This window comes from Piliocolobus tephrosceles, chromosome 6 (assembly GCF_002776525.5).
Source record: "Piliocolobus tephrosceles isolate RC106 chromosome 6, ASM277652v3, whole genome shotgun sequence".
NCBI classification, from domain to species: domain Eukaryota; kingdom Metazoa; phylum Chordata; class Mammalia; order Primates; family Cercopithecidae; genus Piliocolobus; species Piliocolobus tephrosceles.
This window is the reverse complement of record NC_045439.1, coordinates 129,764,917-129,778,637: the sequence shown is the minus strand read 5'-3', so window position 1 is coordinate 129,778,637 and position 13,721 is coordinate 129,764,917. Positions and strand designations below refer to the sequence as shown.

The 13,721-nt window shown below is 42.5% G+C and overlaps 1 protein-coding gene across 3 annotated transcripts in view; it reads left to right on the top strand.

The window, feature by feature from the left end:
- The window catches only part of IGF1R (insulin like growth factor 1 receptor), a 316,842-nt gene that overhangs the window by 190,094 nt on the left and 113,027 nt on the right, over positions 1-13,721 (top strand). The window contains exon 1 of one of the 3 annotated variants that reach the window (XM_023220873.2): positions 12,052-12,162. The exons of the other annotated variants lie outside the window; for them this stretch is intronic. The gene's annotated coding sequence lies outside the window, so the exon portion shown is untranslated. Of the gene's footprint in view, positions 1-12,051; positions 12,163-13,721 lie in introns of those variants that run through there. 3 annotated transcript variants of the gene reach the window in all.

Below are 13,721 nucleotides of genomic sequence, written 5' to 3'. Positions count from 1 at the left end.
CCTGTTGTCATTTTATCTGTAATCTTAAAAAAACTTGATGGCACAATCTAAGCTTTTTACCATGTTGTTTATCATGGATTACTTTTTTCAGGTCCCTTCTGAACATTCAGTTGTCCCACCAAACTTTGACACTGCCCTTGTGATTAATTTTTGCCTACATTAATCACTCTCCCTTGCTTTAATTGCATGTTACATTCTTTTCTGTCCTTCCCGGACATTTTTTGCTAGCATAGTGAGCGCAGGCAGGACTGTCACGGACTCTCTCCCCACTTGAATGGGGGCATTCCAGCAGAGTGTGTTACATGAGCCCAGAGCACATGATGTGAGAGTCTTGTGATGAAAGATACTGCAAAAACAACGTGCACTGTTATCAAACCTGACTGCCTTCCCATCTTGCTTTCTGTGGTAGCAAAATAAGGTTTTTATAGTGTCCTGCTTCTTCTGTTATCATCTAAACCAATGGGGAATGGTGAGTAAGTAGTAATCTTTAGAAAAAAAGAAAAGGCAGGGAGGCGAAAGTATACCGGAGGCCTGCTTTACCACTAAGTTGTTAAGATGGAGTTTCACTCTTTCACCCAGGCTGGAGTGCAGTAGTGCAGTCGTAGCTCACTGTAACCTCCAACTCCTGGGTTCATGCAGTTCTCCTGCCTCAGCCTCTCGAGTGGCTGGGGACTACAGGTATATGCCACCACGACTGGCTAATTATTTATTTGTAGAGATGGGGGTCTCATTTTGTTGTCCAGGCGGTGTTTTTTTGTTTGTTTGTTTTGCTGTTTGTTTGTTTTGAGGCAGTTTTGCTCTGTCACCCAGGCTGGAGTGCAGTGGCGCGATCTCGGCTCACTGCAGCCTCTGCCTCCCGGGTTCCATCAGTTCTCCTGCCTCAACCTTCCGAGTAGACCAGCACACCACCACACAGGGCTAACTTTTGTATTTTTAGTAGAGACAGGGTTTCACCATGTTGGCCAGGCTGCTCTCAAACTCCTGACCTCAGGTAATCCGTCCGCCTTGGCCTCCCAAAGTGCTGGGATTACAGGCGTGAGCCACCGCATCTGGCCTCTAAGTTGTTTTTGAAAGTGTGTGTGTATGTGTTGAAAAACAGTCTTACTGCCATCATAATGAAGTTACCTAGCACATTTCTTCTTCAGGCTACGAAAAAAAAAAAGTATGTCCTGTGGTTGATAGAAGTCAGTAAAGTGGAGCCCAGTACAAGGAAGTGCTGGTGAGACTCCAACTAACTCCATTGAGATGAGCTACAAAAAAAAAAAAAAATATTGATTGGGTTTAAATCCTAGCCGTGGCATTTACTGGCTGTGCTTCCTTGGTCAAATTACTTAACCTCTCTAGCCTCAATGTTTTCATCTCTAAAGTATGGAAAATAATTGTATCTGTGTGAAAACTGAGTTATTATATGTAAAAGTTTTTAGAATAGTACTTGACATACAGTAAGCGCTGAATAAGTATCAGCTAGAGAGAGAGAGAGTTAGTTTCCAGCAGCCTGTTTCTGTTTGGGATCACATGTGATCTCTGTCCACCTGGCTTTGCAGGTCTCTCTTACCTGTTTCCTGTTTATCCTTGCCTGCACCAGGGAGGAGTTTGAGTTGGTACGTCTTGACTGGGTACTCTGCCTGTGGTTAGCAAATACTCTGCATATTGAGTGCTTTCAAAATATAGAAACAAACAACTTGTGGAGGCATTTGAAAAGTATATTTGAGAAATAAGCAGCATGCTTCACCATGAATGGAAGTTTGTTTCCCTTTCTCATCTTTCTGGTCATCTGCTGCACAGGCAGGAGGAGCTGTGGGTTGCTTTTCTTCCTTGGAACATGGAGCGCTGCTCTTCCCTGTGCTCATACACTTACAAAGAAGTTCGTCTCCTTGGAAAGTTCTGGAAAAGGGTCTTCTACACTGTTGGCCTCTCGAGGAGAACGGTTTTTGTTTCTGTCTTCCTGGAAAAGAGGTGACTCCTGGCATCATCTTTCTAGATAAACTCCTTGCTGTGACGCCATTAGAAGCAATGTTCTTTGTGTTTTGCTTTTGTTTTTCCCTGTAGACAGGAATAACATTTTGACCAGAAACTTCCCTGGTGTAATAACTAAGATGGCCTCCTTAGAAAACTCCAGAACAGACCCCTTCACCTCTGTCCCTAGAGAGAAGCAGAAGCAGGTGATGCGCTTTCCTGGCAAGCCACATGCCTACCATTTCTATACAATCGAAGCTTAGAAATCTGTGCTTATATATGTTCATTTTTTGTTTTTACTTCTTTATTTCCTTTGATAAGACAGAAACTTCCATATTAAAACTGATGTTACTCTGAGGGGCTAAGTGAACAATAATCTGTTGCCCTGTAGAGGTCAAGGGAGTGCTCACAACAGGATCATTGTGCTGTTGTAGTTCAGTTTAGGGGACAGGGGGAATGTTTATAAAAACAAAGTTTTGAAATGAGGACAGGGAAAGGCTTTGTTTACCTGGGGCTCTAGACTTAAGGTACTCATTTTGCCTGCAGAATAATGAAATGCAGAGTTGTAATTAGAAAAGGTTGATGTAATTGATATGTTAACAATTTTTGAGGTTTTTCTCTTTCCACTTTAGGACAGTCATGCAATTATTTTTCTGAACCAAAATCAGAACCATCAGTCAAAGGCTAAAACAGGCCTCGGGAAACACTGTCTTTTGGCAAAGAAAGACAAAGATCCTTGTTGTCTAGGCCAGTGTGTGTATGTGTGTAATGCTTTAAAGAACAATTTTGACAAGAACTCTTAGGATGCAACCTGCAGAGTGATTTTTAAGGAGATGCAGTAGGATTTGTGCAAGTATTCTGCTGTGAGCCTAAGATTTTCAACATGGAAATCTAGCCATGCAGTGACTCGTTCACTTGGGCAGTGTCTGTCTTAGTCTGGGGGAGAGCGTTTGTAGAAAATATTTAGAGACTCAAATACACTCATTTGAATTTTTGCTGTTAGCAAATAAATGGCAATATGTGTAACGTGGTGAACGGGATGTAAAGCTTTCTTTATATTACCACAGTTAGAATTTAATTTCGAAAGTTGCAAGTTAAACTACTTCTTCTTGTGTCGTTAGGTTGTGCCTCTTGTTTGCTTACCGGCATGTGTGTTCTTGTGTCATTTTGGTTGCTGTGAAATTGCTCTTATCATTCTTTCATCCTTCAACCTGCTATGCCATAATCCTAACATGCTGTTTAGTTTTGTTCAAAATTCATTCACTTTTTTTGGCATCTTTTTTCCCCAAAAAGTTAGAATATTGGGAATTCATTGGTATTAGTGAAATCCCCACCTAATGCAGCAGTTTTTTTCTCTTACCTCCATAATAGAAGCAGAACAAATTCACTCTAAATGGATTAGAGCTGTCAACTGACAGATACTGTACCAGATACTGAGGAAACCTCAGAGATACAAATAAGCAGGACAGAGCCTTTTTCATGTTTCTACTTCTCTCTCATTGGTTTGTCTTAGCAATTTTGAGTTGCACTGAAAAGGGAAATTTCATAGGTACACAGTACAATAGTTTTAAATATTTTTAAAAAGACTCTTTCAGCCCATGTATTACTGTGTGAAATAGGAGACCTAGCTTTTCTTCCTTCTTACCTTGATCCATAGAGAAAGCAACCCTGAAAGAAGTAAAACTGACCCATTTGAGTTTTATTTTGTTCCCACCGAGCAATACGGAAGAAGTTCACTGCTGGTTATCGGTCTTCAGTGCTTTTTTCAGAATGAGATTGTTTTGTATTTCACCATAAGTAATAGTCTATTAAATTAACAGTTGCTAGAGAAGAAGCTGCATCTATATATGAAATTATCTTCTTGTCAAGCAGTACATTTTCACGATAGCAATGAAAAAATTCTATCCTCACCAGCAGCTGAAACATACGAATACTGCAGAAATTCCTGTGAACTATGTGTTTGCTGCTTCCTTTTGTTTGTTTGTTTTCAGAGCAGATGGGCTTGTTTGCTTTTTGCTTAAACATTAATCAAAAGTCAATTTATGGCTATGTAAGTGGCATTAGATAATTCTCATTCTGACTACAGTAAATAATATCTATTTGTTCATGTTAGATAAGTCTGGGTGGCAGTGAAATGTAAAATAGAATTACATGAGATATGACATATGGCTATGTGTTTTATAAATTAATGCTTTTATGCATGTGGGAGGAGAAGTAATTTAGCTTACTGACAAAAAGAAAAGCAAAGGAAATTCCAGAGAAAGAACAGGATACCAAGTCTAAATAAATTTGGAAGACGAAGAGAATATCATGATTTAGTTCAGTCTTTTAAACAAATTGTTACAATTTATATGTTGGGATGAGAGAACTATGAGAAAAGGAATATTCTAAGTCTTGAACATCTTTCTATACCTCGAAGATGCTTTTATATCTCTTCTGCTGATTACTTGCCAAAAAAAGTATTCAGGGTTTGGGGTAGGGGGCATGTCATGCCATACAGCTAAATACGCTTTTTTCCTAATCTAGCAGGCATATCTACTTACAAATAAATCGCTTGAACTAGTTATGCTTGTGTAAATGTAACTGACATTTCCTTGAGATTAGAAAAAGTTTTGCTGATTAATATTTGTGTATGTGTGTATTTAGAGAGAAGGAGGGATTTTATACTTATTACAGTTTGATTTGAAATATCCAGAGAAAGTGAGAGATTACTGAAATTACCATAAATGCTCCCTTTTTCATAGATTTAGATCTGTTAATTGCAAGAAATCTGTTTTTAAGTGAATCAATGGGAACTTTTTATTTCTTCCCTAAGATTAATTTAGCCTTGAAAAGGCCAAAAGTTTAATGAAGTTTCTAAATGCCAATCTTTCCCTCCTTCTGTTAAAGAGTATGCTTCAACTATAATTACATTTGCATTGTTTAAAATATTAGTAATTCTACAGCCAGACCTCTGAGATAGCTGAGAAACCAAAAAGTGAAGTTCAAAGGCATCATCAGGCATCCTCTCCACACACAACATACTGGGCCCACCAAGGAGTTCACATGAGTGTTTCTGCCTTGTTAGCCGTGGAAGGACCTGGGCAGTACCCAAAACTTGGCAAACTCTTCTTGTACCCTGTATTCAGTAGATGGTCAGTAGCACCGAGAGTAGGGAGAAGAATAAATATGTTTCTAATACTTTATTCAATGTACGTTATTAAACAGCGTAGACACTCTGACTTTCCCTGTGAGTTGCGCCTCAGAATTTTTCATTTACCCTGGATCAGATAGGGTGTGATAACCTTTGAGGGGCTTTGTGTGTATGTAATTTGGAATCTAAGTCAGTCAGGCTTTGTCTCTCCCTACTTCCCTTCTCATATTCATCTCTCTCTCTCTCTCCCCCTCCCTCCCTCCCTCTCCTCTCTCTCCTCTCTTTCCTCTCTCTCTCTTCTCTCTCTACCATTGCTGTCAGTTGAAATGAGCCTGTGCAGCACTTTGTTTGTAGTTGATTGGCAACCTTCTGTTCTACTACTGCATCTGAATCATCACTTGCTTCCACCAGTTTTCTGAATGTCTTACCTAGTGATCCTGGTGGGGAAATTACAGTGATTAGTGTTCCAATTCTTGTTTGCCCATAAGTGTTTCAAAGTAGTATTTTTAAAAACTCTTCTAAGACAGTCTCTCTTCTCATAGTAGATGCAGTGAATCTTAAAGGTACCCTAACTAAAATTTTTGTACTATAAAATTGGCAGCTTTACAAAATAAAAGGTTAGAGGTATGAGCCTGATTAAGGCTCCACATTTGTAACAATATCCTTGGTTTGCCTGGCCCTGTTGTATTTTGCTGTTGTGATACGATTCCTGTCAGTGCTATTTTCATTTAACCTTTGTTTTCCTAAAAGACAGTAATAATTTTTCATTTCTAGGAAGTCTCTGACATCAGCCAAAGGAAAGACACTTTTCTTTGACTATATGTACATTTCTCCTCATTTCATTAATATCAAAGTTACTCTTCAAATGGCTTATAAAATTTTAAAATTACACCAGTTGCATAAGCTTGCATAAAAAGCAGACTCCTACATAAGCTGACAATGCATTTGTACTGTGGTGTTGAGCAGTTTTAACATCCTCCATTCCTCTGTGCTTCTGCTAGCTATTGCTGTGATAAAGTTATCAAGGTATCATTGGATGCATTGGCCAGGATGAAGACACAACAGTATGGCCTTATTAAATTTGGAAATAATAAATAGATGAGTAGAGAATTTAGGAGCAACATAGGCAAGCATAATAGATCTTTACTTTGGAGCCTGTAACTCCAACTACAGATGGAAGAATTTAGGTACAGGAAAAGTTAAGCTCTATTCCCAGTAGTTCTGCTGACAAGTTGGGTGACTTTGGGATGGTTACCTCTTCCTTTCATGATACCACACGGTGATGGTAACAGAGGCACTGTCCAGTCTCTGGTTCATGCACACTGGTCTTCTCAGGGGTCCCTATATAGGTGACACAGTGGAGAACAGGGCAGTACTGCCAGACTCAGGGACCCAGTTCATCGAGAGGGGCAGTGTTTCTCTTATGCTGCCTTAAAGGCATTGGATGCCTTTTGGAAAGCCAGTGGACAACTCCTGCATCCACCCAAGATTAATGTTAACAGCTTAAAGAATCATTGCAATCAAGGGAAATTATGCAGCATTTTGTTGGGATATTTTTAAATAAATGTGTGAACACCTTGTTTTAGGCTTGCTGAAAATGACCCAGGAATTCCTTGACCCAGGAATATAGTATACGGCTGCCAATTATTATATCTCCTCATAAGACAGAGGCAGAACACTTCACTCTTTTTTATTTTGACACAGATTCTTACTCCGTCACCCAGGTTAGAGTGCAGTAGTGTGATCTCGGCTCACTACAACCTCTGCCTTCTGGGTTCAAGTGATTCTCATGCGTCAGTTTCCTGAGTAGTTGGGATTTCAGGTGCATACCACCATGCCTGGCTATTTTTTCTATTTTTAGTAAAGACAAGGTTTTACCATGTTGGCCAGGCTGGTCTTGAACTCCTGACCTGAAGTGATCCTCCTGCCTTGGCCTCCCAAAATGCTGGGATTAAGGTGTGAGCCACGTTGCCCGTCTACCGGACAGTCCACTCTTTACAGGGAGGTATCTTGGTATAAGTATGGAAACCTCTGCAGATGCCATGTCAGTCCATACCTCACCAGCTTTTTGACCCTGTGCTGCTAAACTAAGAGACATGGGCAGTGTACCATCAGGAAAGGAAAAGGCTTTGGAGCCAGATAGGCCTGCCTGCATTTGAATCTGGTTTCTACCACTTACTTACATCAGGTTTTCCTTGTTTGCAAAATGGAAGTGCTTGTATCTACCCCCTAGAATGGAAGTGAAGATTAATCCACACCAACAGTGATGAGTCCAGCATGCAGGAAATGCTCATTTATAACCTTGGGAGCTTCAGGGACTTTTGAAATTCGATGACATTAACCTTTGAGGTACATTTTAATTGGCTTGTGTGATGAGGCCTTTCTACTTCTAGTTCCAGAATTGTCTGGTTCTGCATTATGTGGGAATTTTTAATTCCCTCCTTTACTCTCCCAAAATTTGCTAAACATCTTCATTGCCATTTGAGTTTTTTAGGAGACAGACTGAGATGAACTTAGGGATGTGAAAGGTTTACTGAGGATAACACCAATGAAAGGAATAAAGGAGGAAGATGATGGGTGTGGGGAGCGGTTCAACCAGAAGTCTGATAGGACAGACATTCTGCCAGCCTTCGGGGAGCTCATTTGCGAAGCCCCCTGTTAGATGGATATAACTGGACCCCTGGGACCATTGCTGTGCTCAGTTACTGGCCAGGAACTGCCTAGGAAGAGTGTGACCTAGGCCAAAAGTTGAAGTGGACCCTAGAAGAGCTAGCAGCTGGAGGCCATCTGCTAGTGACACTCTGCAGCTGGACAGCAAGTCCTTTCTGAAAGAGGATCTGAGCCGGGTATCTCCGTGGTCCAGTATTTCAAGTTGGAACCTCTAGGTTTGAAAAATACATGTTTCGGGTGAGAGTTTGATATTCTTAAAGGGACATATCTTTCAAACATATGGCTGTGGAAGAGGAAACTTGTTTTTGACTTGTAAAATACCAGCAGAGCCTTGCAGTGATCACAACTTATGTGAAATATAGCCCATCACCCACAGTTTACATGTTCACACTAAAGTGCGAGTCTCTCCATGGGTTTTAGAGCTGATTTAGATATGTGCATTGCTAATACAGTCAGCCTAGCCAAGATAGTGCCATCCTCCGCAAGCATCCACTAAGACATGGAGTCAGCTTCCCATAATTGTTAGATCAGTCCTTGTTTCTTTGCCTTGCTTATTTTCCCTAACCTCTCTGAATCTGCTGTTGGAAGCTTAAGCAACATCATCCTCTGTTTGGCAGAATCCTTCCTTGGCCACCCCAGCATTATGCCCCACACCATTTGACTTACTCATTTGTGAATGCCAACCCAGAATGTATTGCTTTGATTCTTGATTAGAATCTCAACCTCTATTTATTGTTAAGATTATCACCCTTTGATGTTCCCCCCCATCCCACTGTGTCCTTCTAAAGGCACAGAATAGAACATCTTCTGCCAGAAATAACATATACAAATTTGTCATAATACAACTGTACAATAGGCAAATAACTTGTTAGATGATATTACTGAAGATTCTACATCCAATGAAAATAAAAAGAGAAAACACCTTAAAATAACCATACTATTAAAAGATACAGAAGACAACTGGAATAAATGGAAAAACATACCATATTTATTAGACAATAATAATCATCATTAACAAGATGGCAAGATGTCATTTCTCTCCAAGTTTATCAATGTAATATAAATCCAAACACAACAGATTTTTTTCTTTTACTTAGATTCTGAGGTTATCATTAAAACAATAACAAAAAAACTGAACAAGAGCAAGGAGTCCTTACCAGGTATTAAAAACTTCCATAGTGCCTAAATAATTAAAATAGTGAGGTACCAATAGATGAAGAGACAGACCAATGGAACAGAATAGAAAGTCCAAATGTAGATGCAAGTACCTGTGGAAATTTAGTTATTTGATAAAGGTAGCTTCACAAATCATTGGGACTAAGATAAACTCTTAATTTACTGGATTGGGGCATGTAAACTATGGCCCAATCATGCCATCTTTCTTTTCTTTGGAAAAGAAAGTAAGTTACATACATACATTATACCATGTACCAGGCTAAACTCCAAATGAATCCAAGGTAAAAATGTAAACAAAACTATGAAAGTCCTGGAGGAACACATAGTGAGTTCCTTTTTATAACCTTGGAGCAGAGAAAGCCTTTCTAGTTTCAACTCAAAATCCAGAAGCCAGAAAAGAAAACATTCATAAAAATTGAATTTAAATTACAAAAAAACTTTCTGCATGGCCAAAAACCATAAGCAAAGACAGATGCCAAACTCAGAAAAATACTCGAAACTTCTATCACAAAGAGCTAATCTCCCTTGTTTAAAAAACAAAGTAAAACAGAGCTCCTAGAAATTGTTAAGGAAGAGGCTAACAGTTCAACAGGATTTGGGATGAAGTATTGAACAGATAGCTCACAGAAGAAGAAACACAAATAGCTAATTAAGCATAGGGAAAAAAAGTTTGATCTCACCCATACCAGAAATGCAAATTAAAACTACACCAAGATACCATTTTTTCACTTCTCATATTGGAAAAAATCCAAAATATTTAATAATACACTCTTTGGAAAACAGCCCCACATGACTGGGAGGACTGCAGAATCTGTAGAGGAGAATTTAGCAATATCTCTCAGGTTACAAATACGTATTCTTTGACTCATCAATTTTGGAGGGGGCATTTACCCCATAGATACACTTGCACACATGTGCAATGACAGTTGTGCAGTCATTCATTGTAATGTTGTTTCAAATGGCGAAAGATGAAAATGTCCCCAAAATTCCATCACTGAGGAAATAAGTAAGTTAGGGTAACAGCTCCCAAGCTTATTTTCTCATTAGAATCACCTCATGAAGAAAATTAAGGTCTGTGTGATAGTGGCTGGCAGGTGAGCATGGTGGTGGGGATGATGTTTGAACGGAGATCTGAATGAAGGTTGAGAAGGAGCCAGTCACTCACAGGCACAGAGAAAGCCTTCAGGCTGAGACAGCAGAGAAGGACCCTGTGGCAGAGACAAGCTGGAAACAGCACTGCTTCCATGGTCTGGAGACTGGAATATGTGGGTTCTGCCAACACCTGGGGGGGGTACCACCTGGTAAATCTGCCTTTCAGCTCTTGGTTCTTCCAGCAAACCATGCTAGCTGTGGCTCTGTAGCCATGTCCTTGCAAGAGGGCAGAGGTTGCAAGGAGGTCTCTCTGAGGTGCTCTGGTGAGTCCAGGGGAGTCGAGTGGAACTTGTGGCAGGTAGCCATGGGAGGAAGTGATTTTTAGAATGGGAATTTGCCAAGTAGAGAAGGCAGAAAAGCATAACTGGCAGAGGAAGCAGCCTACTACAAGTAACTGCATGTGTATAGGGAACCACTGAGCGATGGGCACTTGATGGGGGGGGATACCATGTTAACATGTTAGCAAGAAACTAGGTAGGGGTACTTGACTTGGGGGCAGCAGAAGCAGGTGGCAGTGTTGGAGAAGAGGAGAACTGAGTGCTACAAATGTTTGGCAAGACTTGAGTGAGTGCTTATTGTGGACCAGACACAAATCAGAATATAGCAACTTGGCCTGGTATGCTCAGGGTCTACTAAGGTGGAGAGACCTGCAAGTAGAGTCTGAATACAGTGTTAAAAACACCATCTGCAACATTAACACAGTGCTACCTAAACCGATTTCGTAGCCCTTCTGCAGGAAGTGGGATGGCCAGGGCAAGGGAAGCCGTGGAGAACAGTGGCCTCTCCTGGGCAGGCAGGGTAAGGCCTAGAAAGAATAAGTTGAATGAAGGTTTGTGTGTGGCCCATCCAGGGACCTGCCACAGGAACACAGCGGCTGGAGGAGGGGGTGCTTCACATGCCAGGTGGGCAGGGCCGGGGTGGGGCCAGATTCTGGGGGAGAGGGCTGGCCAGGGGGTGGCAAATGAGCACTCCGTTGCTTCCTGCAAGGAGCTTTTGTTTACGTTTTAAGCTCGCACAGTCTGGCTGTCTGGCCAAGAGTGACAACGTGACTTATCATCAGAGTGAAGCACCAAGGAGCACATAAATGAAGTGGAGATCCCTCCTGTGTCCAGCCTCTCCCTACCCGTTGCCTTCTCCTACCTTCCCAGTCCTCCATCAGTACCCTGGGGCCTTGCCAGAATCTCAGAAAGAATCTCTGGAATCTTGCTCCGGACCTCTGAGGTGATTATGCACCTAGAGGCAGCCCCAGGTGCTGCCTAATTTGGGGAAGCAGCACCTCCCGCTGGAAGCTGGGAAGTTTCCCCTGGCTGGGGGTCCTGTGAGTATGGGGAGGCCAGAATGAGGAATGGGTTGTGAGTCAAGACCAACCAGAAGGGGACTTACCAATGTCAGATGATAGCCTGGGTGAACTACATACACCCTATGTGGAAAAGGCAAGGTAACTGCTTATTTCTTGTCAAGTGAGCCTAATACCATCTTGTTTCTTTTTATACATGCTCCCAAACTCACCCCCTCCGAGTGAGATCACAGCCAGGAACTTGCAGGGAAAGGGACTAACGGGGCGTCTGATTCACCCGTGTGCCCTTAATGGCGTATTGTGGGAATAAAGCAACAATTTTTAGTACAGAGACTTAAAACAACTTCTGCAAAGACAGAACTAAAAATTAATCTTAAAAGGTGGAGGGTGAGGGTGGAGGGCAGGAAGGAGGAGAAACTAAATTGCCATTCTCTTTGGAGACTTTCTAAAACCTAAGATGAAGAAGAGGAGCCGAATTATGGAAACAAAACCTTTGCGGTTTTCCACAGAACAAAAATGATGTGAAGCTGCAAGTCAGCAGTTCTGGCGCAGGGGCTCTGGGGGACGCCCGCTCCCCGGCTCTGGTGTGCGCCTTTCCTGCTCTCCCCTCCGAGGGGCTGAGGCTCCTTTTGTCTGGAGCGCGCCCCACCCCGCCCCGGGCGAGGGAAGAGAGAGCGGGCACCCAGCGCCCGCGCCGCCGTGGACCAAGGTTGTTTACTACTTTCCACTCCGAATAACACGCCAATCACCAGGGCCCACCCTCCCCGCCGGCCAATCGGTGCGTTGGGAAATTCCACCTTTCCGCGGGGCTCGGGCAGCGACTGGCTGGAGTGTCTTGTCAGTCAAGTGGGCATCCCGCAAGGATGCAGCAGGAGTATTAGGGACGCGATCACCAGAGCAGAGGAGGAGCAACCTTCCCCATAAACAAGATGCGTTCCCCCCACTAGGAAAGCGGGTGGGGGGGGGGGGGGTGGAGGAGCTAAAGCACATCCCAACCCTGGGGCCCCACCGCAGCGAAGCGGGCCGAGCGCAGAGTCGGGGAATCCCTCCACCTCCCGCCGCCGCTGCAGTTGTAAACACGTTTCCCTCCATGTCTGTTTTCCCTTCTCTCTCACCGTGGCCATTACGGGCTGCTCTTTACAAAAATTCTGCAGGCCTTTGACACCCCGTCCTCCCTTCCCCCGACATCCCTGCCCTTATTCTGTCTTTTTTCTCTTCCTCCTCCTGGTGAGCACAGCATACTGTGCTCAGGCTAATTTTCCTTTTATTGCTCTCCATGTGGGACAAGTCATGCTTTATCAACATGTACCATTTTATACAAATGCCGCCCTTCCTCTTTAAATTGCTTGGATGGGCAGATCGATTTTGATTAGCAACACTGCAGCAGAAACAAGGTGCATCTCTGGAAGGACTGGGTGGTTTTCTCGTTATTGTTGCTGGTTTGGGTCACATCCAATGCTATTTTAAATTCTGTGTTTTATTCCACGATGGGTCTTGAATTCTTTCCCCATTCCTAGGTTTGAAATATGTTTCCTCCCTTAAAAAAAAAAAAAAAAAAAAAAAGCAGTATTGTGTTGAACCAAATGTTTTTCTACCTTCTCCTGTAATCTGAATCAGGTTTCCCATTTCCAGCAGTAAAATGTGGTTGTATTCAGTGTGATAGGGGCGTAGTGGACATGAATTATTTGCGACAGGGCTGCCTGGAAGATGCGGAGCGGAGTTTGCGTGGCCCGGAGCAGCTCCAGTGTTTGACGCTTCTCTGTGTCACAGACTCCAAGCAGGAAGCACAGGCAAAATGGCAAAATACAGCATGTGGCATTCAGTTCAAAAATGCCCTTTTTTAGAAGTCAGTATTCTAAATGACATCCAGTCTTGTTTAGTTTTTTTAAAGAAAGGAAAAATAATCTATGAAGATGGTTTGGAATATTTTGTGAAAAGCCTTTTCAGCATAAAAAAGATGATCTTGAGGATCTGGTTTGCTGAGTGGAGGATAAGCCTCCCTCCTGCGATTCTGAATTGCTTTTTGGTTTGTAGGAATTTCAGGGACACGTTGCAAAGCTGTGGCCGCTTCAAAGGGTCGGTGCCATGCGCCCATCTCAGCCCCTGTGGCCTCTGCACTTTTTCAGTAATGGGGCACTAGAGGAGAAATGCGGAAAGTGGAGGAGGAAGGGAAGGTACATTGCAAATAGAAATGTAAGGCGTGGCCTGGGTGGCCAGGATGTGCCAGAGCAACCTCCAGACCTACTTAAATCCCAGGAAAAGTCCTGCCTCAAGTTAGCCACAACATCTGACTTGGATTTCTCTCTGTTTTTTTCTCTTCCAGTTGTCTGTCTGTGA